This window comes from Cetorhinus maximus, chromosome 27 (genome assembly GCF_964194155.1).
Source record: "Cetorhinus maximus chromosome 27, sCetMax3.hap1.1, whole genome shotgun sequence".
NCBI lineage: Eukaryota > Metazoa > Chordata > Chondrichthyes > Lamniformes > Cetorhinidae > Cetorhinus > Cetorhinus maximus.
The window spans coordinates 29333277-29357202 of record NC_135905.1 but is presented as its reverse complement, the minus strand read 5'-3'; the positions used below and the strand labels follow the sequence as shown (position 1 = coordinate 29357202).

At 44.9% G+C, this 23926-nt stretch overlaps 1 protein-coding gene across 4 annotated transcripts in view; it reads right to left on the bottom strand.

Annotated features, from left to right (window-relative positions):
- csgalnact2 (chondroitin sulfate N-acetylgalactosaminyltransferase 2) overlaps nt 1–23926 on the bottom strand; it is a 60025-nt gene that overhangs the window by 27438 nt on the left and 8661 nt on the right. The window contains exons 1-3 of one of the 4 annotated variants that reach the window (XM_078530995.1): nt 23106–23190; nt 12132–12244; nt 7442–7543 (exon numbers count right to left, since the gene is read on the bottom strand). The gene's annotated coding sequence lies outside the window, so the exon portion shown is untranslated. Of the gene's footprint in view, nt 1–6679; nt 6729–7441; nt 7544–12131; nt 12245–23105; nt 23191–23926 lie in introns of those variants that run through there. The other 3 variants (XM_078530996.1, XM_078530997.1, XM_078530998.1) reach the window with 3 other exon arrangements.

Below are 23926 nucleotides of genomic sequence, written 5' to 3'. Positions count from 1 at the left end.
ACCATCTTCAGGGGTCAGCCATGGCTCAATTCTCACCTCGGAGTCTGAAGGCTGTAGGTTTTAATTCCCACTCTAGAGCAGTCGGGCACAAAATCCAGGCCCACATGCCAACACAGTAATGAGGGAATAAAAACAGAAAATGCTGGAAATACTCAGCAGGTCTGGCAGCATCTGTGGAGAGAGAAACAGAGTTAACGTTTCGAGGCTGTATGACCCTTCTATAGAGCACTCTTCAGAGTAATAAGGGAATGCTATCCTCTCGCAGGTGCTGCCTTTTGGATGAGACGTTGGACCAGATTCCAATCCGTCCTCTCAGGTCAATGCTAAAGATCCCATGAGAATAGTCAAACAGGACAGACTGAGTGTACTCTATGAGTCTACAATATTCAAAGTACAGGACAGCTCCCCCAGATCCTGGCCAATACTTATCGCTCAAACAACATCACTAAAATCAGGTTATCTGGTCATTATCTCATTGCTATTTTTGAGAGCTTGCTGTGTGTATATTTGTCTGGCGTGGTTGCTACATTACCGCAGTGGCTCCACATCAAAAGTTATTTCATTAGCTGCAAAGTGCTTTGGGTAGCGAAAGGCACCATATAAATATGAATCTTTTTATTTTTCATTTTGCTCCATATTAGTCAGCAACCACCTTAAGAATGCACTGATGGAGGCCCCACTAACAAACCTTCTCCTCATGGGAGGGAAGGAAGAAGAATAGGGCATGATTAAACTTAAAGATACATTAGGGTTATACAAAACATGGTATTCCAGAGCATCAACGATCTTAACAGCGTCAGTGAATCATAGAATGGTTACAGCACAGGTGGAGTCCATTTGGCCTTTCATGCCTGTGCAAGGTCAATGCAGCTCATCCCACTCCCCCGGCCCTTTTCCCATAGCCCTGCAAATTCTCTCTTCAGTTTCTTATCCAATTCCCTTTTGAAAACCACAATTGAATCTGCCTCCACCACATTCTTCGGCAGGGCATTTCAGATCCTAACTACTCACGGCGTTAGCATGTTTTTCATGTCGCCGTTGAGTCTTTTACCATATATCTCAGTGAGAAAAAAGGATTCTAGAAAAAACGGGGATAAACCAACCATGGTTAACCAAGGGAGTTAAGGATGGTATCAAATTTAAAAAAAAAACATACAATGTGGCAAAGATTAGTGGTAAGCAAGGGGATTGGGAAATTTTAAAAACCAACAAAAGATGACCAAACAAAAAAGGGGAGAAAATAAATTTTGAGGGTAAACCAGCAAGTAATATAAAAACGGAGAGTAAGAGCTTATTTAAATATATAAAAAGGAAGCGAAAGGCCAAAGTGAACATAGGCCCCTTAGAGAATGAGGCTGAGGAAATAATTATGGGGAACCAGGAAATGACAGAGAAGTTGAATAAATACTTTGCATCAGTCTTCATGGTAGAAGACACTAATAGCATTCCAAAAATACTAAATAATCTAGGGGAAAAAAGGGGCGGAGGAAACAAATACAATAACTATCACTAGAGCGAATGTACTAGGGAAACTAATGGGGCTAAAGGCTAATAAGTCCCCTGGACCTGATCGGTTGCATCATAGGATATTAAAGGAAGTAGCTACAGAAATAGTGGATGCACTGGTGGCAATCTTCCAAGAATTCTTAGACTGTGGAAAAGTCCCAGAAGATTGGAAAACTGCCAATGTAATGCCCTTATTGAAAAAGGGAGGGAGACAAAAAACATGCCAGTTAGCTTAACCTCCATCACTGGGGAAATGGTAGAGTCTATTATAAAGGATGTAATAGCAGAATATTTAGAAATGCATAATATAATCAAACAGAGTCAGCACGGCTCCATGAAGGAAAATCATGCCTGACAAATTTATTAGAATTCTTTGGAGGTAACAAACAGGATAGATAAAGGGAAACAGCAGATGTAATATATTTGGATTTCCAAAAGGCGTTTGATAAGGTACTGCACATAAGGCTACTTAATAAGATAAGAGCTCGTGTTGTTGGGGGTAGTATATTAGCATGGATAGAGGATTGGCTAACTAATAGAAGACAGAGTTGGGATAAGGGAGGTATTTCTAGGGTGGCAACCTGTAACTAGTGGAGTGCCACAGGGATCAGTGCTTGGGCCAGAATTATTTACAATATATATTATTGACTTAGATGAGGCAGCGAATGTACTAACGCCAAGTTTGCAGATGACACAAAAATAGGTGGGAAGGCAAGTGGTAAGGATGACACAAGGAGTCTACAGAGGGATATAGACAGGTTAAGTGAGAGGGCAAAAAATTGGCAGATGGAATATAATGTGGGAAAATGTGAGGTTATGCATTTTAGCAGGAAGAATAGAGGAGCTGAATATTATTTAAATGGAGAAAGACTGCAGAAAGCTACAGTACAGAGGGATTTGGGAGGCCTTGTGCATGAATCAAAAAAAAGCTATAATACAAGTTCAGCAGGTAATAGGGAAGGCAAATGGAATGTTGGTCTTTATTTCCAAAGGGAATGGAGTATAAAAGTAGGGAAGTCTTGCTAAAACTATACAAGGCACTAGTTAGACCACACCTAAAATACTATGAACAGTTTTGCTCCTCGTATCTAAGGAAAGATATACCGGCACTGGAGGCAGTGCAGAAAAGGTTCACTAGGTTGATCCCGGGAATGGAGGGATTTTCTTATGAGGAGAGTGCACAGGTTGGCCCTGTACTCATTGCAGTTTAGAAAAATGAGAGGCAACCTTATTGAAACATATAAGATTCTTAGGGGGCTTGACAGGGTAGATGCTGAGAGGTTGTTTCCCCTTGTGGGAGAGTTTAGGGCCAAAGGGCATAATCTCAGAGTAAGGGGGCATCCAAATAAGATAGAGATGAGGAGAAATTTCTTCTCAGCGGTTAGTGAAACTGTGGAATTCTTTACTGCAAAGGGCTGTAGTAGCTGGGTCGTGAAGTATATTCAAGGCTAGATAGGCAGATTTTTAATCAGTAAGGGAATCAAGGGTTCTAGGGGAAAAAGGCAGGAACGTGGAGTTGAGGATTATCAAATCAGCCATGATCTCATTGAATGGTACAGCAGGCTTGACGGGCCGAATGTTCTACTTCTACTCCTATATCTTATGGTCATTCACATTAAAAATCGGTGCTCTCTGGTTCTCGATGCTTCCGTCAATGGGAACAATTGTTCTCTATCGACTCTGCCTAGACCCATGTTTTTGAACACCTACAACAAATTTCCTCTCAACCTTCTCTTCTAATACCCAAATATTTTCAATGCTAACCAAATATTTCCCCTTAATTTTAGACCTTAATCACCACTCCCTTTTTCTTTTAGAAAGCAGGTGCTGGTTGTGGAGGAAGGTTACAGCAGAGGTACTGGAAGAGGGAGAGGTCTGGGTTAGTGCTTCAGGTGGAAGTCCCCTGTCAGACAGGCAGGAGGTGTGCTCCACACCCATGGAACCTACTCGCCTTTCTCCGCCACATTCCCCACCCACGGGAACCTTCACTTTGCCAGATTTTGAGATCTTCTCTCTCCTTCTGTTTTGCAACCATTTAACCTCCACTGGATCTATTTTTAGTTTGCCCCATGTCCACCCAGCTTTTGCCTTGCATCAGGATCCCTTTGGTCATTTATTGAACCATGCCTGCCTTCTACCCTCTCACTGACCTCCCCCTCCCCACACCACCTTTTTTCCTGGCTCTGTACCTGCTTAAAAGCTGTTAAATTTCTAACATCTTCCATTTCTATTGGAAGGCCATCATCTTAAAACGTTCACTCTGTTTCTCTCTCCCCATGCAGACGCTGTCTGGCCTACTGAGGATTTTCCAGCATTTTCTGTTTTTCTTTGAAACTTCCAACATTCACAGTATTTTGTTTTTAAATGTTTTCCTTTCTTGGGCTCTGGTAGATGTTTGCAGCCCAGAAAAGTTCTCTGGCAGAACCTAGACTGCAGCTATCGAGGTTCAGACTGTGACTCAAACACACTTCACACAATCTTACAGTCATGTTTTTTTTTTAAATTGCTATGGCCACCTGCATTAGAGGGGGCAGTGTGCGGGGCTAGAACTTTTTGATGCTTGTAGTACACAGGGGCACCCATTAGACCTAGACTGGCCTCCAATATACAGTGAATGAACAGGGATCTGTGGACCCATCTGTGATGCACAGAAAGAAATGTGGCTGTCGAAAGTTATTTTTGGTTGTGGAGAGAAGCAGGAGTCCAATAGCTCATTTAAAGAATAATGAAAATTAGATTTTTCCTAAGGCTTCTGGCAGCAGCTGCTTCCACATCTGTTTTCAGGACATGTCCATCAGCATTAAATATGAGCTACTCACAGTAGAGGTGCTGTGCTGCCATTTAACATTTGCTACAAGTCTCCTGCAAGTTCCAAAGCCAATTTTACATTGCTGTTTGATCTTGGGAGACCAGCATTTGGGAGCCAGCTCCCAGCATTTATACGACTAAACCTGGCTCTCTTTCACCAGCAGTCAACTCATTGGCTGAAGTGTTTTGTTTCCTGGAATCCAAACTAAAATAGTGCAAACATTAAATGCCCTTCTGGGTTAAAGAGAAGAGAAAGAAGCAACTGCTTTCCAAACAATGTAGAAATTCTGAGAGTGGGTCCTGAACATAGCTGCCTATACATACCCTCTCTCCAAGCGCACCCACCCCTCACAACTCCTCATACCCTGAGCTTTTCCTATTTATTTTTCCCTGAAGGCAGTGTTAACTTCAGGAGCAGCCCAATCGATGGGAATACACAGCACAGGAGGTGGCCATTCCGCCCGTTGTGTTTGTGTTGAGTCTTAGGAAAGCCATCCAGTTAGCCCCATTCATCTGTGCTTTTCCTATAGCCCTGCAAATTTTTTTCTTCATATATTTTTAACACATAAGACATGGGGACCTTCCCTCTCTTTAACAAGGATCTAAAGCTAAGGTGTTTCAATAGGTGAGAAACTTCATAAATGTTTCTTAAGTTTCTAATAATTCATTACTCCACCATTTAAGATGAGAAAAGGTAAATACTTGAAGGAGAGGAAGGTGCAGGGCTTTGGGAACAGCAGGGTAGTGGGATTAGTCTGGCTTGCTCTAATGATCGAATGATCACTTCCTCTGCTGTAAGCTTCTATGGTTGTAAGTTAGCAATCATGGATTCAGCACACCACATTTTAAAAAAATAATAGGACCATCTTTATACAACCAAAATGGAGAATTCAATAACTAATTACATACAGCGAGAGATGGGAAACCCAATAAAGCCAGCAAAATGCAGTGTGGTTAAATAAAAAAAGCAGCAAGTTATTTGGTAGCTGACATACGCTTCCTTTGGATACAATCCAAATAATTACAATGTTAAATTGAATTGGAAGGCGGTGGCATAGTGGTATTGTCACTAAATTAGTATTCTAGAGACCCAGGATAATGCTCTGGGCACCTGGGTTCGAATCCCACCCACGACAGATGGTCAAATTTGAATAAAAATTAAAAGTCTGATGACAACCATGAAACCTTTGCTGATTGTCATAAAAACCCATCTGGTTCACTTTAGGGAAAGAAATCTGCCATCCTCACCTGGTCTGGCCTCCAGTGACTCCAAACCCACAGCAATGTGGTTGACTCTTAAATGCCCTCTGAACAAAGGTAATTAGGGATGGGCAATAAACGCTGGCCTAGCCAGCGACACCCACATCCCATGAACGAATATTTTTTAAAATTGAATCTTGCTCCATCGTGCTATGAACATGGTTTCAAACACTTGCACTCATGTAGTACCTTTAATGTCTCAAGGCGCTACAAGCAAAATCGAGCCACATAAGGATATGTTAGGGCTGGTGAACAAAAGTTTGCTCAAAGAGATAAGTTTGAAGGAACGTCTTAAAGGAGGAGAGAGAGAGAGAGAGGTAGAAAGGCAGAGGGGTTTAGGGAGAGAATTCCAGAGCTTAGAGCCCAGACAAGCGTAGGCATGGCTGCCAATGGTGTAGCAATTAAAATCAGGGATATGCAAAAGAGCAGAATTGGAGGAATGCAGAAATATCAGAGGGTTGTGGGGATAGCAGCTGTAACATACACTCATTAATCCACAGACTAAACTGACACGAACACCTTAAAAACATAGTAATAGAGGTGTCAGCTGTGGCTCAGTCCATAGCACCCTCGCCTTTGAATCAGAAGGTTGTGGGTTCATGTCCCACTCCCAGAAACCAAGAACTGTGATTGTACGCAAAAGAGTTGCAATATGTGACTGTTGATAACTCGAAAGAATTTTTTTTAAAAAACATAGTAATGGCTAGAACTTAACATATAAGCAAAAGGGAAGAGGGATTGTGGACTCGGCACAAGAAAGAGAGATGGAAAAGCTCCGAAATCAATACACAAACTCAACAGGCATCATCTAATCTATATAACATCACTGACCCATTTAATCTCATTAACAGTCAGGAACCATGAGACATAGCCTCTTCCAACGGGGGAAAAATGAATTTAAAATTGGAATAACGTTGAGGTTTTGGCAGACTTCGAACAGAGGTCAGTTAATGGAATACAATACTCAATTGGATACCAAAACAAAGATTAATGCTCGAGACTATCCTTAATATTAATGCAACATTTATTTCAACTTGCTGACTTGCAGAACTGAGTCAATGCATTGTGAACAATTCTCACTGTCATAGCCTTTGAGGTAACTCACATTTTTTGAGGGGGTTAGGCAAGACCTTGAAGAAACTGTAATTGTGAACTCCTTCCAGACACCACCATCTCTCAAGTAAAGATGCCTCTGAGCACTTCCATCAGGACTAGCACATTGAGGGCGACAAACTTGAATCTGTAGCACTTGCGAGTATTACACTCGTGAGGTACAAGTTACAAAGGGTAGTCCGTGAGTGTCAGAATTTTACACAAGGGCAGAATATTCAAGGAGGAGAAAGCTGGCTCTTGTCTCATCTGTGCACAGGAACCACACACACACGTCTTTTGAGACAATATACCTTTGGTTGGCAATCGAACAGTACTCTTTCTATTCTGGCAAAAATGATGATTATGGATATATCCAAATATGAAAGCATGTGTTGTTTTGATTTAACTCAAACACTTAACTTCCTGAAATATGAGAACAAAGTTTTATTAAAGCCGAACGTTCAGTAGTAGTGAACTATTGGGATGTGGTATGCAGAGCATATGTGACTCTCCTGAGATAATCATTCAATTATTTGATCCCACACATCCTTTTAAGTGCCTCATTCCTTTAATCTTTACATCTGGCTTCCACCTTTTCCACACCCCTGCCCCGAGGTCATAATTAATCCTACAAGAAACGTTGCTGCAATCTTAAATCTGGAGTTAAACAGAGTAATTTTTGGTAACAATGGCACTCTCATTATTTTGGCAGCAACGAACAACACAGATGTAGCTTTCTCGGTTTGTTTTTAGTAACGTTAAGCAAGAGGCTTACCCAAACAGTTGTGCCTGCTCACATGCTTCAAATCTGCTTTAGTGAACGATGGCTCGCCCAGCGCAGTCCCGCCGCTCTCCAAACTTGTACAATACAGTCACACTGAGTCGTGTGGAAGGGAAGAAAGAAAGCCACATCAGTGCAGCTGCAAATGTCTCGTTCATAGTGGAGCAGCCCATATGTTTGTCATTACTCTAACCACTGCAGCACAGGCTGTCACTGCTTTACTCGCTGTAAATTTTATCCTGGGGTGGAACCTGCAATAATGTCCATAAAACCACAAAGGTTTTTCATTTTGTTTTAGCAGAGCGGAGGGGGGTGGAAAGAGGGAATAAAAGGAAAGAAGGATGACTGCTTTCTTCACAACCCGATTCCTGACAAAACAGAAATCAGTTTAAGAGAACCTGATGTTTCTTTTATCTTGGGGGGCTCCAGATCCCTCTAGTCTTTTTCCCAATTTTAAGTTGAATGATTCTAGCAAGAGTGAAAACGGACATTTGATCTTTATCTTTGAAAACTGTTTGCCACCCAATGTCCTAAGCGTGCATGGCAGTTGAAGTAGGCAGCAGGAAACCAACAACAACTTGCATTCATATAGCACCTTTGAACGTACTAAAATGCTCCAAAGTGCTTCACAAGAGCAGTATTGTTAGTAAGATACACTGGGGGGTATTAGGTAGATGGCGGAAAGTTTGGTCAGTGAGGTAGGTTTTAAGAAGGTAGAGGTAGAGAGGTGGAGGAGGAGGAGGAAAGAGAAATTCCTTTAATATAGGGGTGTCACAATTACTGTAGTTCCATTATCCTTTCATCAGAACATTGTATTACACAGCAGTTCCAGCACAGAAACAGGGTGTTAACTTCGACAGATCCATGTCAGTTATTATGCTCCACATCAGCCTCCTCTCACCCTTCTTCATCTAATCCCTGCAATATCTCCTTCTCCCTCATGTACTTATCTAGCTTCCCCTTGAATGATCTACATAGTCACCTAAAATACTCCCTGTCCTAGCCAGTTCCACAATCTCACCATTCCAGGTAAAGAAGTTTCTCCCAAATTCCTTATTGGATTTAATCAGTGATGTCTGCGTCACAAATAGTCCTCCTCCAAAATAATTTGATGTAAAAACGATTTAGAAATAAACTACACCTGTCTATGATATTATGACAAGGTCCCCTGGCAACAAAGAACTTCTGTGACTGCAGAACTCCTCCGCTGAAACCTCTCAAGTGAAGTCCAATCTTAAAACTCACTGCTAGTTATAATCTGTAGAAATTTATCCAATACCATGCACTCACCTTGGGGCCAGAAGGTCATGGGTTCAAGCCTCCTGACCTCTACCCCCTCCAGGATGTGAGCACATAATTTAGGCATCTCCTGTGCGTTAATGAGGGCATTCAAAGACCACTCAGAATTCACAGCAATACACTCAAACCATTACTTCTCAGACCTCAATTCCAAATTGAGCTTTGGTAATTTGAAGCTTTCCCCAAGAGCGTAAAGAGCCATTGGCATTAAGTATAGGGCCTTTGGGGAGAGTTCCACTATTTCAAAAGGAATTCAAAGTTGTAGATTGGAAAACAAAGTGCATTTATACGGGACCGTATCACATCCCTAGGAGATTTCTCAAAGTACTTCGCATACAAGGAATTAAAGTGGCCTTTGCACTGAGAAACATACAACAACTTGCATTTAAATAGCACCTCTAACATAGTAACATAGGCGCTTCACAGGAGGAGTGTTAACAGACAGAATTTGACACCAAGCCACATAAGGAGACATTAGGATAGATGACCGAAAGCTTGGTCAAAGAGGTATGTTTTGAGAAGCATTGAGGCAATAACATGACAGAAGGTTCACCAGACTGATTCCTGGGATGGCAGGATTGTCATACGGGGAGAGATTGGGCCGACTAGGCCTGTACTCACTGGAGTTTGCAGGGACGATATTTCCTCTGGCTGGTGGATTTAAAACAAGGGGTCACAGTCTCAGGATACAGCATAGACCATTTAGGACTGAGATGAGGAAAAACTTTTTCACCCAGAGGGTGGTGAAGTTATGGAATTCTCTACCACAGAAGGCTGTGGAGGCCAAGTCACTGAATATATTTAAGAAGGAAATAGATAGATTTATGGACTCTAAAGGTGTCAAGGGGTATGACAAAGCAGGAGTGTGGGGTTGAAAAAGAGCATCAGCCATGATCATACTGAATGGTAGAGCAGGCTCAAAGGACCAAATAACCTACTCCTGCCCCTATTTTCTATGTTTATGTTTCTACGTTTATGCATAGCAAGGTCCCACAAATAGCAAGGAGATAATCAACTAGATAGTCTACTTTGTGTTCAAGAGAACTCTCCACTCTTCTTCGAATAGCATGCAGGACCGTTAACGTTTGCCTGAACCACTGAAAGATTTTAAATAAAAACTTTTATGAAGAACTGGGATTCACAAAGTATCCTCTTTCCTTATTTTTTTCTCCTGTAAACTGAACGCTCTTGTCTAGACGTTAAGTGTTGGCAACTGAATTGGGTGACACAGTGCCAGGGTGATGAATGAACACATTCATGCCTGGCTTAGTGTTCCAAATAGACAACAACTTCACACATTCATTCTGCTGGGGGCTGCTGCTCTTGTGGAAGACGAAAAACTTTGCAAACACCAGAACTGTGAATGGACCAAGAGCCATTTCCACCCTTGGTCCAACTCCCAAACCAATTCAGAGTTCCGGCCACTGACCAGATGTGCCAGCTCTGCTCCCTGCAAAAAGATGTCCACCACTGCTGCAGCCGCCATAGTGGTTTCCTTCCATTTCATCCTGTCTACTGTGTGGAGGCCAGCTGGACGAAATATAGGGCCACTAATTTCAAAAAGAGAAAAGAAAACATTGTGTTCAAGCAGACATTTCAGGTCAATGAGAAGCCACATCCAGATCCATTGTGCCAGGGGCTTAAACCATGAAAAGAGCCCTGAAACACTTAATAGTTTCAGGTTTAAAAGGAGGCAAAGAAAAGGAAACCTTTATATTGAGGATTAATCCAGGTTATTGGAAGCTAAGCTATGACTGCGGGGCAAGGAGACATATGTACATAAAGCACATTCTGGACTGCTGTCAAACTAATAGCAAATAGGACTGAGAATTGTTGTCAGACAGGGTAGTGGAGGCAAAAACTCCAGTGATTTGAGAGGCAGTTCAAAGCCACAAGCAGTTGTGAGGCAGAGGGGAGCTATCACAGGTTTCTACGAAAGGATGAGCCTAAATAGCTTCAAACCATCTGTACTTACCTTCATCACATTGAAACACTGCAAGAGAGCCTGGAAGATCTGTGATCTGGATGAATAGCGGGCTGCAATAATAGTGTGCCATCATGGCTCAGTGGCTGGCACACTCGCCTCTGAACCACAATGCTGTGCAATTCAAGTGCCACTCAAACTGAAACACAAAATTCAAGGCTGACACTCCAGTGCAGTACTGAGGGAGTGCTGCACTGTTGGAGGTGCTGTTTTTCAGCTGAGATGTCAAATCATGTCTGCTCTCTAAGGTGGACGTAAAAGATCCCATGGCACTATTTCAAAGAAAATGCATTCATTTGCGGAGTTCCCCTCAGTGTCCTGCTCACTGTTTATTCTTCTGTCACATCACAAAAACAGATGATATGGTCATTATCACATTGCTGCTTTTGGGAGCTTGCTGTGTGCAAATAGGCTGCCACATTTCCTACAAAACATCAGCGACAATACTTCAAAAATACTCAACTGGTTGTAAAACCCTTTAGTGCATCCCAAGGTTGTGAAAAGGCTATAGAAATGCATGTCCCTCTATATTTCTTTACAATGGCTGAGACAAAAGCAAAGAATACTGTGCCAAGTAAAATCATTTTATTATCCACTCGTCTCTTCTTGTAATTAATAAAACAGCCTGACAACGTCTTGTGCTTCTCTGCTCAGAGCACTTGCTGCTTATTTCCATGGGTAGCCAGTAGTCTTACAACATGTAGAGACTGTTGTAACGTAGGAAACAAATGCAGAAGCAGCACAATCTGAGTGGGTTGCAAAGGTGTGTGTGGCAGGGATGGGGGTGGGGAGCTTGGGTCCTCCACCTGCAATTCCAGCTGGGCCATGTGTGCATACAGAGGGTGCAGTTTCCCTTAACTTTTTAATCCATTCATCCTCCAAAGCTGTATACATGCAGCTCCTGCAAACTCAGTAACCATGTACTTAAAAAAAAGTAAAGCTTGAACGGCTTATCAACATGCCCCTGCCCATCTACACACCACTGAACTCAGACTGCAAGAAGCTTGTGCGTTACAGATGGCTTTTGAGAACACACCAAAAGATCCACAAGCTCAAAGGTCTGCCTCAGGCTGGATGTACCCCTCAGCCCAAACAGTGCTCTCTAGAATTCTGCATTCTCTCTATTATGTATTTGGTGACTCATCTTACTCTTGCTGTGTACCAAATAAGTTTATTCCTCATCAAGGGCAGCTCTTCCCTTTAAGTAACTCACATAGTTTCAAAGTGAGCTCCAGGAAGATATCCCAGGGGCTCTGTGAGGTCAGATGTCTGGAAGTTAGCAAAGATGGTCATCAAGAGCAGGTCAATGTGGCGAGCTTTGAAAACCACCAATGCAGAGGCCTGGAGAACAGACTAAGAAACAGAGACATTAACTGAGAGACGTTCTCTGCCCTGACTTACCTTTTAAATATCATTTCCCAGTAAGTTCGTGGAAGTCAGTGGTGAAGAAAATCAGCTGGAAGTCCAAATTGCGGTAGTGTGATATTTCACGGAACACGATTTTCACTTCACACCTAAGGGAGATAACATACTGAGCAAAACTATTTCCCAACAAGTCACAAGCAGCTTTTAAAAAAAGTGTGGTGCAAACAGTACAGTGCCAGTGCAAATAATTCTGCCTTGCAGTGTTACAAATCCAGGTTTTCATACTGGGGTGTCTGGGCCCTAGGAAGGGAGGAGAGTGAGTGGAGGGTGCAGGGAACCCCTAAAATCAGATTTCCGTAGTTGCTGACTTATTCATTTCAGATGCCAAACTCTAAGTTTCCACAATGAGAGAAACATTTCTCCTTTGCACATCTTTCAGAAATTTGAGCATGAGCGATTTGGATGGGGGTCCCCATCACAGAAAAGATTGAAAACTTCTGCGTTACAAAATCAAAATTGCAGCACCCCAAAAGTATGAGTTAACATCTGAAGAAAGGCACACTCTCATTCTCAGGTGCTTTCTTTTCGGAATCACTGCAGCTATTAAGAGTCTCACGTCCTGACTGTTACTGAAATATTGAAAGAAATTTGCGTTGTGGCTCAAGCCCAAAGCACAGAGACTCAGCAGATGTAGAGACAGACTCGTACATCACAGCGATTACATAAGCACCGTGGAATCCTAGGGCACCTCTTCTCACTACTAGCTTTGTCATCCAATATTTCCACAGCGCTCCAGCCGAAAATAAAATTTCAAAAGAGCATGTGCTTTTTCACATCATTTACCTCAGCAGAATCACACATTACAATAACTGGACCCTGTCTGGGATAAAGATTTTAAAAAAGTAAAATGTTCTACTGATGGGAATGGAATATTTAATTCATTTGTGACTTACTGTACACACAAGTTCAGAAAGGAAATCAAGGCTCATTATTTGGGGCTTAAAGTTGAGAGATACCTTCCACACAAATCATTATGGTATATTTTAACTTACTCTTGGGAGCACATGCCCCTGACCCAGTTCTACTCTTTTTGTTTATTCTGCACGAAACCTGCCTCTCCTTAGCCCTGTCACCCTATTCCCTGTCATACTTTGAACAGCCAACAAGTACTAAAGCAAATTTCCTCATTATCTGGAGATAACAGCAGAAACCTTCTCTTCCCCTTAGGACAGCTCATCACTTAAGGGAGTCATGAAGTCTAATACTTTAGGAAGCCTCTTTACCCTGAAAGTGGTCAGTACTTGGAACTGGCTACCAGAAGGAGTGGCTGAAATCAATAGTGGAGAAACATTTAAGGGGAAGCTAGATAAGCACATGGGGGAGAAAGGAATAGAAGGATATGTTGATGGGGTTCCACAAAAAGGGAGTGGGAGGTTGAGTGGGCAGCACTGTTCTGGAGCATATAATGGAATGACCTATTTCTATTCTGTAGGCTTAACGTAGCCTCAGGCAAGTGAAATCCCTATGGCACAGTAGATACTGTCCAACAATGAGCTTGTTCTGTTCCTCTGCCTGTCCCCATTGTATAAACAAGTCCTTTAAATTTTCCACTTTAGCTCTTTTCATCCTATTCTCATGGACCAGACTCCAGGCAACTGCATCTGTCTTTAGATACCATCAGGAGGAGAGCAGGGCTTCAGGGCAGCTCATCCTGTGACTTTCTCACACCCATAACTGGGATGTATGATGTGGAAACGTTCCCCAGTAGCACAACTGAGATGGGTAGCCCCATCATTATAGAGAATCAAGGAGTCCAATACCAAACTTTTAGGAGCAAATTGTATTGTATTGAAACTAGTTACAATTTATGTTGGAATGGTTTAAAAGGTCTGGGGCCAGCACTCCAACCCTTCTCACAACCCCTTCAATACCATGTCCCATCCTGGCCACTGAAGCACAAGACATCCCAACCTGGCAACAGGCTGATCTGTAGTCTCAGAAATAGACAGACTAGAGAGACTTGGCAATCTCATTCCGAATACATGGAAAATAGAAACATCAGATCAGCAAAATGATTTAACAGAGGTTGTTCATGCAGGAGAACACAATTAACGTTTTAGCAATTTTAATTCTAAATTTTAATTCTAATTCTAAATTCTAAAGTTTGCCGTGGGCTTATTAGATACCATTTGCTATTATTGCCCCTGATAGAAGCAATCAGCTCTGTTGCTTAGCTCAATCACTTCTCCAAACCAAAATGTTCCAACAAATCTTCCTGTTTCCTTTCCTTTGGCATTAGACAGCACAGAAAGGCAACCACTGTGTTAGATAGCAGACAGAATCTGCCAACTCAACATCCCCTCAGCATGTTTGCACATTCCAGGTTCCAGGTTTGTTTTCATTATCTTCAGTCTTAGCCTTTGAAATGACAAGAAGTTGGCTTTTAACAGTCAAGTCTAGAATTCCCTCAGTAAATGCACAAACTCCTTTCCAAAACCCAGCTCTTTCAGAAGGCTTTTCCTCATCTCCTCCCAACATCTCTTTCATTGTCCCAGTTTCCACTTTTGGTTGCTTCTATGAAGCACGGGAGAAAGCTTTCATACACTAAAATGTGCTACACAAATGCCTGTTGTCCTCATCACTGAACTTGTCATCCATCCTCCGCCTACCTTTCACCAGTTTGCATCTGTATCCTCTTGTCTTGAAGTTGCACTTTAACTTGAAATTTTGCTCAGGATTAGGCTTTTCTATTCCAATTAGTATTTTGTGCATCTCTATCAGACTCCCCTCATACAGAGTCTTTAAAGGCAGCCAAGTTTTTTGAACCTTTCCTCATAACTCAGTCCTCGGACTTCATGAGCAGCGTAGGCATAGACAGTGTAAGGTTGTTAGATCAAAGCCTATTGTTCAAATTTACAACCACTAAAAGATTACTTTCGAAGTACAGACAGTTTCAATGATAATTGATCATCTCTGCTGATGCCAACATCTGAAATTTATCACGATGAAACAAGATTTTTTTTTCCTTAAAGCAGAGAAAGAAGCAAACTCTTGCAGCTAACCTTCAAAAGATAAATTCCACCCAGACAGGAAAAAAAAATTCAGCCTCTGCCGAGATCAATTCTGGTCTCAAACTGGTAGCTGCAGTATTAACACATACAGCCTGATCTGCTTATGTTAATAATCCTCAGCGCAGATTCTGCATATCATGGCAAAGCAAGGGTGGTTTAAACATGATTTTAAAGTCGTCCACACAACTTTGTTGACACTGAACACCTATTGTGGCAAAGAAATGCTGCAACTCTGCTGGCTGCTTAAGAGAGCAACGGAGAAAGGTGTGCCTCTGCATTCCATCTTGCAGCAACCCTTTAAAACAGTGAATACCACTGAAGTGAAGGTTCAAACTGGGCCATGGGGTAAAGATGAGGCCCTACTGGGCATAAAAACATGGGGAGGCCATTCAGCCCCTCGAGCCTGTTCCTCCGTGCAATTTAGATCAGGGCAGATCTGTATCGCATCCCAATTTACCGGCTTTGGGTCCATACACCTTATACCTTTATCAAAACAAATCCATTAAGCTCAGTCTTTAAATTCTCAGTAGCCTAGCCTCAACAGCCTTTTGGAGGAAGAGAGTTCCTTTGTGTAATAAAGTGCTTCCTAACAACACCCCTCCACAACCTAGCTAATTTTAAGGTTTTGGACTCCTCCATCAGAGGAAGTAGTTCCTCTTTTCCAATGCTGTTCGCAACTTTGGCATCCTATTTGCCCTTCAGATGAGCTTCTAACCCCACAGTTTCTCTAACAGCAAAACCATCCATCCACCTCCATAACAGCACCCTTACCCCAGCTCATCTACTGCTGAAACTTTCTTTCATGCCTTCGTTACCTCCAAATTTGACTATTCCTCTGCTCGAGCAGAACAGGAACCGGGCAGTGGGGCACTAGGCCAGTTGTAGTGCATTTAGGGTGGAACTCGAGATACTAGTTGCTCAGTTGATCACATTTACACTATCATGCCTCGGATCTCACTCGCTTTAAAAATGTAGCTCAAAGCGTCTGACAGCCCAATCTGTGTAATGGATCAAAGTATAACTGCACCCTTTTTCTTCAGTTCTCTGCCTGAAGGCAGCTGCGACCTACGGCACTGCAATCTCCGCCACGGGTAGGGCAAGGAGGCAGGTACTGAATCCACCCCAGGCAGAACAGGGGTCGGACCCCATGCTGATCCACATCAGCCGTCCAGGCAAACGTCCCCGTGTTGCTGTGGCATTTACATGAATGTTGTAGTCCGGAACTACAGGTAATGATGGTTAGAGGCTCTATCAAGTGGCTGACTAGGACTCTCTCCCACTCTTACTGCCTGCCATCGGCGTATGCTGGAAGATTTGCAGATTGATACTCAAAATCTGTTTGGCCGCAGTTATGAATGTATCTTCCTTGGACATCAAGTCCTGGAGTGGAGCTTGAGATCTTCTGGCTCAGAGGCAGGGGTGCTACCCCTGTGCCACAAGGGCCTCCACAACTGCACACTAACACACTCAATAAATTTTGTTGTCAGCAAAATGGTTTATCTTCCAATTGCAAATATCTCAAAAATCCTCTTTTCATTGTGCTATAGATGGCAGTGAAAGACAAAGGTCTAAATCATTAAAAATAATCAGATTGCAGCAAGATCCATTTGTCCATGAAAAGACTGCACAATGTCAGCTAGGCTGCTGTCTGCACACCTTCCATATAAATAAATTACTGGAATAGGAGCTCCTATTGCAACTCCATAATCTCAAATGTACTTTGATATAGAATAAAATCTTCTTTCAATTCTTCAAAGAAAGTTGCCCCACATCTCTCAAGTATACCCAACAGCTCACATCTCAGACTATTACTGGAACCTTCATTTGTCAACACTTTTGGTTTCATAACACCGATACAACTCTTGGGTGGTCTTGTGACGCAGTGGATAGTGATCCTTCTGCTGAGCCAGTAGCTCTGAGTTCGAGTCCCACTCCACAACTTGATGTCCAAGGAAGGTGCGTGCATAACGAGGTCAAACAGGTTGAGTATCAATCTGCAAATCCTTCCAAGACACACCAATGGCAGGCAGTAGGAGAGATTCTTATTCAGCCATGTGATGGAAAGGGCCTCTAACCATCACTATCCAGAGCTCCGGACTGCAACTTACATGCAAAGGTGTACTTTGCCACTGCAACTCTGGGTGGGGGGGGGTTGTCAGATTGATACCAACAGCACTGGGTTCCATCCCCATTCCAGTTGGGGTGGATTCAGGACCTGCCCCCTTTCCCTACCCGTGGTGGAGATAACGGAACTATGGGTTGGACCTGCCTTCAGGCAGAGAACTCAAGAAGAAGAAGGATACAACTCTTATATCACCTGTGTTGTTAAAACTGCTGGTTTCTTTTCGAAACAGGAATGTATGTTGTTTATAGAACAGGTTGTGTGAAAACAAAATAGATGACTAGAAGTAACGATTGCATCAACCCTCCATAACTTTCTTCCACTCAGCATTATCCAATTTCCTTTTGTGTGAATCAAGCCCTGTAGCGTGCCCTTTATTTCATGATAGGCAAACTGGCATGGTACAACTAGCAACATAGACACACATGTTCTTCATTGTTGGCATCCTTCCATCTATGAGATGATGGGCACACAGCAAACAACTCATTTAGTTGCGATGTCTTCGTTTGGCACACCTTTGCTGATGGCCGTGAAGGCCAATCCTTGAGGGGCAGGTTTTGCCACAAGCGCCGCACATGCAGCTGCCAAGTGACGCTGTGGCTTGTAGTTTTCAGCAGGGGGCACCTGTTGCCAAGTTGCTGCAGCCACTGGTTATCATGGAGGTGCACACCAGCCCATTTCCCTCTCATGCCAGCTAGTGCTAGTCAATGTTTCAGGCCTTCATGTCATGCTTGCACACATCGTTGAAGTGGAGCCTTGGGCATGCCACTGATCGTCTGGCTCCAGTTACCTCAGAAAGTCCTTGTGTATGCAACATTTTCCATCCTGCAGATGTGCCTGACCCACCGAAGCTGCCTCTGTCGGATTAGTGCCAACACACTTGGGAGTTCTGCCTTTGAGAGAAGTGCTGCATTCATGATTTTATCCTGCCAGGGTATACCACTAATGCATCGCAGCCAGTAAAGATGGAAATTATTGAGCTCTTCATTACTGGTCCAATCAGAGGACATTATTGACAGGAAGACATAGCATCAATTTAATTAAACAACAAAAGCCTCATCACATAAGGCTGATATCAACAACATCTGTATTTTAGGTTTTTAAGATTATGAAAGGGTTTAATAGGATTGACATACAGATGTTTCCACTTGCACAGGAGGCCAGAACTAGTGGCTATAAATAGAAGATAGTCATTCATAAAGCCAATAGAGAATTCAAGAGGAACTTCTTTACCCAAAGAGTGCCAAGAATGTGGAACTTACCACCACATGGAGTGGGTGAGATAAATAGCAGGGATACATTTAAGGGAAATAAATAAAGGAATAAAGGGATATATAAACAGGGTTGGATAAAGTCAGATGGGAGGAGGCTTGTGTGGAGGATCAACTGGGTCAAATGGCCTCTTTCTTTGCTGTAAGTACTATGTAATATTGTTAAGGTGCAGTACTCCCACCTCATCACCCAAAAACCTTAAATCTGAACATTACCAGCAAAATAAGAGTTTTTTGGGCTTATATCCTGTGGAGGCCTGGCACAATAGATTGCCATTCAATGTTGATTGCCTGTCTAAGGTCTGAGGTGTTCACAGCATCTCAAATGACTTTCAATCCAACGGCTCTGTTGGAGAGTAGCTGAGAACACCTGACATCAAAAACATAGTAACTGTCTTCCTGCACCCGCTAATATCCTTAAATTGTAGCAATAATGATGAGGGGACAGCAATTATCATAAGATAATTATAGAGAAGTCTGGCACATTTCTACTCAGTATTTCACAAAGTCCCAGTGCAGTATCCAATTGGTTCTTAAATGATTCCATGCTTTGATTCTATTACTCTATCTGGGAGATTAGAAGGGAACAGATTTCAGCCACGGATTCCATCTGTCAGCTAAACAGGCAATGGATAATATACAGCTAATGGCCCAAGCACAGGGCTGTACTGTAGCCAGAATCATACCAGGTGTTGACTAGGAACTGGTCTCAGTTTAGTTACTAAAGGCAGTCATGAGTGAAGGGAATGTAAACTTAAAGCTTATCATCCTCAATGTTGGCAGGCCTCCTATATATTTTCAGATTCTTATTTTGTTACGACCCAGTTCAGGACCATTAACATTTTTAAAAATTCCAAATACCCTGTTTAACCAATAGAACCACCCCAAAAGATTTCACTTCCTTTTAACAGAAAAAACTTTATTATTGTATAGAAAAGACTTAAACAAAGCAAGCACGGTTATCTTAACAATATGCTTTATGACTATATATGTTATACACTCAGGTTTACTTCTACTTCCCCCAAGAGTTCCCTTACAAGACATCAATTTTAAAGTTATTTACTTCTGTGGGGACCTCCCATAAGCATACCACAGTCCTCTGGAGAATTCTCCTCCGCTCCAGCTATTCTCAGAGGTAAAGCTTTAATTTACCCTCTCTTAACTGTGGAGGCCTCAGCCCCTTGTTCTGGTTCCTATTACTGAAGCAGTTTGTACCTAAAAGCAGTAAGACTTAGACAATATCCAGGCTTGGGCTGACAAGTGGCAAGTAACATTCGCACCACACAAGTGCCAGGCAGTGACCATCTCCAACAAGAGAGAATCTAACCATCACCCCTTGACATTCAACGGCAATACCATCACTGAATCCCCCACTATCAACATCCTGGGGGTTACCATTGACCAGAAACTGAACTGGACCAGCCATATAAATACTGTGGCTACAAGGACAGGTCAGAGGCTGGGAATTCTATGGACAGTCATTCACCTCCTGACTCCCCGAAGCCTGTCCACCATCTACAAGGCACAAGTCAGGAGTGTGATGGAATACTCCCCACTTGCCTGGATGAGTGCAGCTCCACCAACACTCAAGAAGCTAGACACCATTTCAGGACAAAAGGCCCACTTGATTGGCACCCCATCCACCACCTTAAACTTTCACTCCCTCCACCACCGATGCATAGTGGCAGCAGTGTGTACCATCTACCAGATGCCATGCAGGAACTCATCAAGGCTCCTTCGACAGCTCCTTCCAAGCCCTCGACCTCCAGAAGGACAAGGGCAGCAGACACATGGGAACACTACCACCTCCAAGTTCCCCTCCAAGCCACACACCATCCTGTCTTGGAACTGTATCGCCGTTCCTTCATTATTGTTGGATCAAAATCCTGGAACTCCCTCCCTAACAGCACTTTGGGTGTACCTACACCACATGGAATGCAGCGGCTCAACAAGGCAGCTCACCAACACCTTCTCAAGGGCAACTAGGGATGGCAATAAAAATGCTGGCCTAGCCAGCGGCTCTCATTTCCCATGAAAGAATATATTAAAAAACTTCCAAGTTGCTCTGCTGGTTACTTTGTTTTGCAATAAGAGACTGAGGCCTACTGTAGATTTGCCTACTAGCTTCAAACCAAGCAAGCTTCCAGCTTCCATTCCTCACAAGATTCAAACTGAGATTAAGCCTCACCTTCTACACAGTCAATGACAATGTTAGCATTTTACTCTGTTGACAGTGCAGGTCTAACTGTCATTTATGCTGGTTAACTTCTTTCAGTGAGCTGTAAACCACACCAGGTACAAACTGCAACTAAAAACCTCTCCCAGCAAACAGGCAGATAAATTGAAACCAAAGAGACTTCCTCATCTCCACGACAATGTAGCCTGCTCTGGACTATCTTCAAACCTTTAAGCTAATTATCCCTCATTTACAATTTCTCCAGCCAACTAAGCCCACCTACTGTTTTACAGTTCTCTCCCTTTTATTCTAACTCTATGAAACAAACATGGGTAACCTTCTGAACTGCCATTTCTTACCTTGCCTTTACATCAATTATCTTCCCAGAATTAAACATTACCTCTAAATTATTAAAATGAACCATGAACTAAATATTCACAACACTGTTTTTACCACGGGCAGCTATCAAAGCTCATACAAAATCTAGAACTAGGTGGCACAGTTTTAAAAAAAGGTTTTCTCACTTAAGACAGAGATGGGGAGGAATTTCTTCTCTCAGAGGATTGTTCATCTTTGGAATTCTCCTCCCCAGAGAACAGCAGAAGCTGGGTCATTAAATATATTTAAGGCTGAGTAAGGCAGATTTTTGACCTACAAGGGAGTCAAGAGTTAATACAGGGCAGGCAGAAAAGAGGAATAAAGGCCACAATCAAATCAACCATGGTCTTGTTGAATAGCAGGGCAAGCTAGAGGGGCCAAGTAGCCCAGTCCTGCTCCTGTTTCTTATGGTCTTATAAATGTCAATGGCTATGCCAGTGGCAGTATCTCCACAAGGCCCAGAGTTTGGGATTGGAGTGTGGGAGGACAGTACAAGCTACAGACTGGACACCAAGAAGCTTGAAGGGGAAAAATTGGCTGGAGGTGCAGATGTGGCTCTGGATGGGGGTTCTTACAGTTTGAGTTATGGGAGGCTGCAGATTGGGCTCCAGGGGAAGGTGGTTTACAGCCTGGGGGGGGGGGGGGTTGGGGGTGTCGGGGGAGGGGGGTTGGGGGGGAGGGGAGGGTTGGGGGGGAGGGGGGGTTGGGGTTTGGGGGTGTGGGGGAGGGGGGGTTGGGGTTTGGGGGGTGGGGAGGAGGTTACAGCCTGGAAGGGGGGGGGGGGGGGTGGGGAGGGGGGTTTGGGGGGTGGGGAGGGGGGGTTGGGGTTTGGGGGGTGGGTAGGGGGGTTTGGGGGGTGGGGAGGGGGGGTTGGGGAGTTGGGGAGGGGGGGTTGGGGGTGTGGAGGAGGTTACAGCCTGGGTTGAGGTGGGGGGGGAGAGATGGGGGGGGGGGGAGAGATGGGGGGGGGGGGGGGGGGGAGAGATGGTGGGGGGGGGAGAGATGGGGGGGGGGGGAGAGATGGGGGGGGGGGAGAGATGGGGGGGGGGAGAGATGGGGGGGGGGAGAGATGGGGGGGGGAGAGATGGGGGGGGGAGAGATGGGGGGGGGAGAGATGGGGGGGGGGGAGAGATGGGGTGGGGGGAGAGATGGGGGGGGGGAGAGATGGGGGGGGGAGAGATGGGGGGGGGAGAGATGGGGGGGGGGAGAGATGGGGGGGGAGAGATGGGGGGGGGAGAGATGGGGGGGGGAGAGATGGGGGGGGGGAGAGATGGGGGGGGGAGAGATGGGGGGGGGAGAGATGGGGGGGGGGAGAGATGGGGGGGGGGAGAGATGGGGGGGGGAGAGATGGGGGGGGGAGAGATGGGGGGGGAGAGATGGGGGGGGAGAGATGGGGGGGGGAGAGATGGGGGGGGAGAGATGGCGGGGGGGGGAGAGATGGCGGGGGGGGGAGAGATGGGGGGGGAGATGGTGGGGGGGGGAGATGGTGGGGGGGGGGAGATGGTGGGGGGGGGGAGAGATGGGGGGGGAGATGGTGGGGGGGGGGAGATGGTGGGGGGGGGAGGAGGTTACAGCCTGGCGGGGGGGTGGGGGGAGATGGGGGAGGAGGTTACAGCCTGGGTTGAGGTGGCGGGGGAGAGATGGGGGGGGGGGGAGAGATGGGGGGGGGGGGGAGAGATGGGGGGGGGGGGGAGAGATGGGGGGGGGGGGGAGAGATGGGGGGGGGAGAGATGGGGGGGGGGGGAGAGATGGGGGGGGGGGGAGAGATGGGGGGGGGGGGAGATGGTGGGGGGGGGGGGGAGGTTACAGCCTGGGTTGGGTTGGGTTGGGGGGGGGGGGGGGGATGGGGGAGGAGGTTACAGGGTGGTGGTGGTGGGTGGTGGGGGGTTATAAACTAGGGGAGAGGAAATGAATTTTGGGGCCCCGCCGTTACCCTGACAACCAGCAGCAACAACAACAAAAATCCCCAAAACCCAGGAATCCTCCACTCACCGGCCGCTCTGGTCTCCCGGGAAGATGCCGGACCGGGTGGTGGGAGAGGGGCGGCCACCGGGGCAGCACAAACCGCGGGGGGGGGGGGGGGGGTGGGGGTGGGAGTGGAAGGAAGGAGCGGAAACATTTGAGCGGCGGACCGGAAGTTCAAGGGGCAGTGAGGCGGAAGTGAGTGGGGGGAAGGTTTAAAACGGGCCACAGGCGGCGTCGCTTAGCAACCGGGGCCCGGCTTTGGTGAGAGGGGGGAGGAGGAGGAAGAAGAAGAGGAAGAAGGGGAAGAGGAAGAAGAGGAAGAGGAAGAAGAGGAAGGAGGAGGAAGAAGGGGAGGAGGAAGAAGAAGGAGAAGAACATTCAGAAGCCAGCAATTAAGAACTTGCATTTCTATAGCGCCCTTCGCAACTCAGCAATGCCCCAAAGCTCTTTGCAGCCAATGAAGCACTTTTTGAAAGTGTGGTCACTGCTGGAATGGAAGAGCCAATTTGCACATAGCAAGTTCCCACAAGCAACAATGTGATAATCGACCAGATAATCTGTCTTTGAGATGTCGGCGGAGCGATTAATGTTGGCCAGCAGACCAGGGGAAACCTGCCTGCCATCCTTTGAAATAATGCTGCGGGATCTTTCACATCCAACTAAGAGCATAGCCGAGGTCACCTTTAAACGTCACATCCAAAAGATAGTGCAACATTGCCTCAGCGCTGAACAGGAGTGTCAGCCTTGATTTTTTTTCTTTGCGCTCACTTGTGGGACTGGAACCTTGTGACTCAAGAGGCGAGAGTGCTACTAGCCGAGCCAAGGCTGGCACGTTTATGAAAAACTTT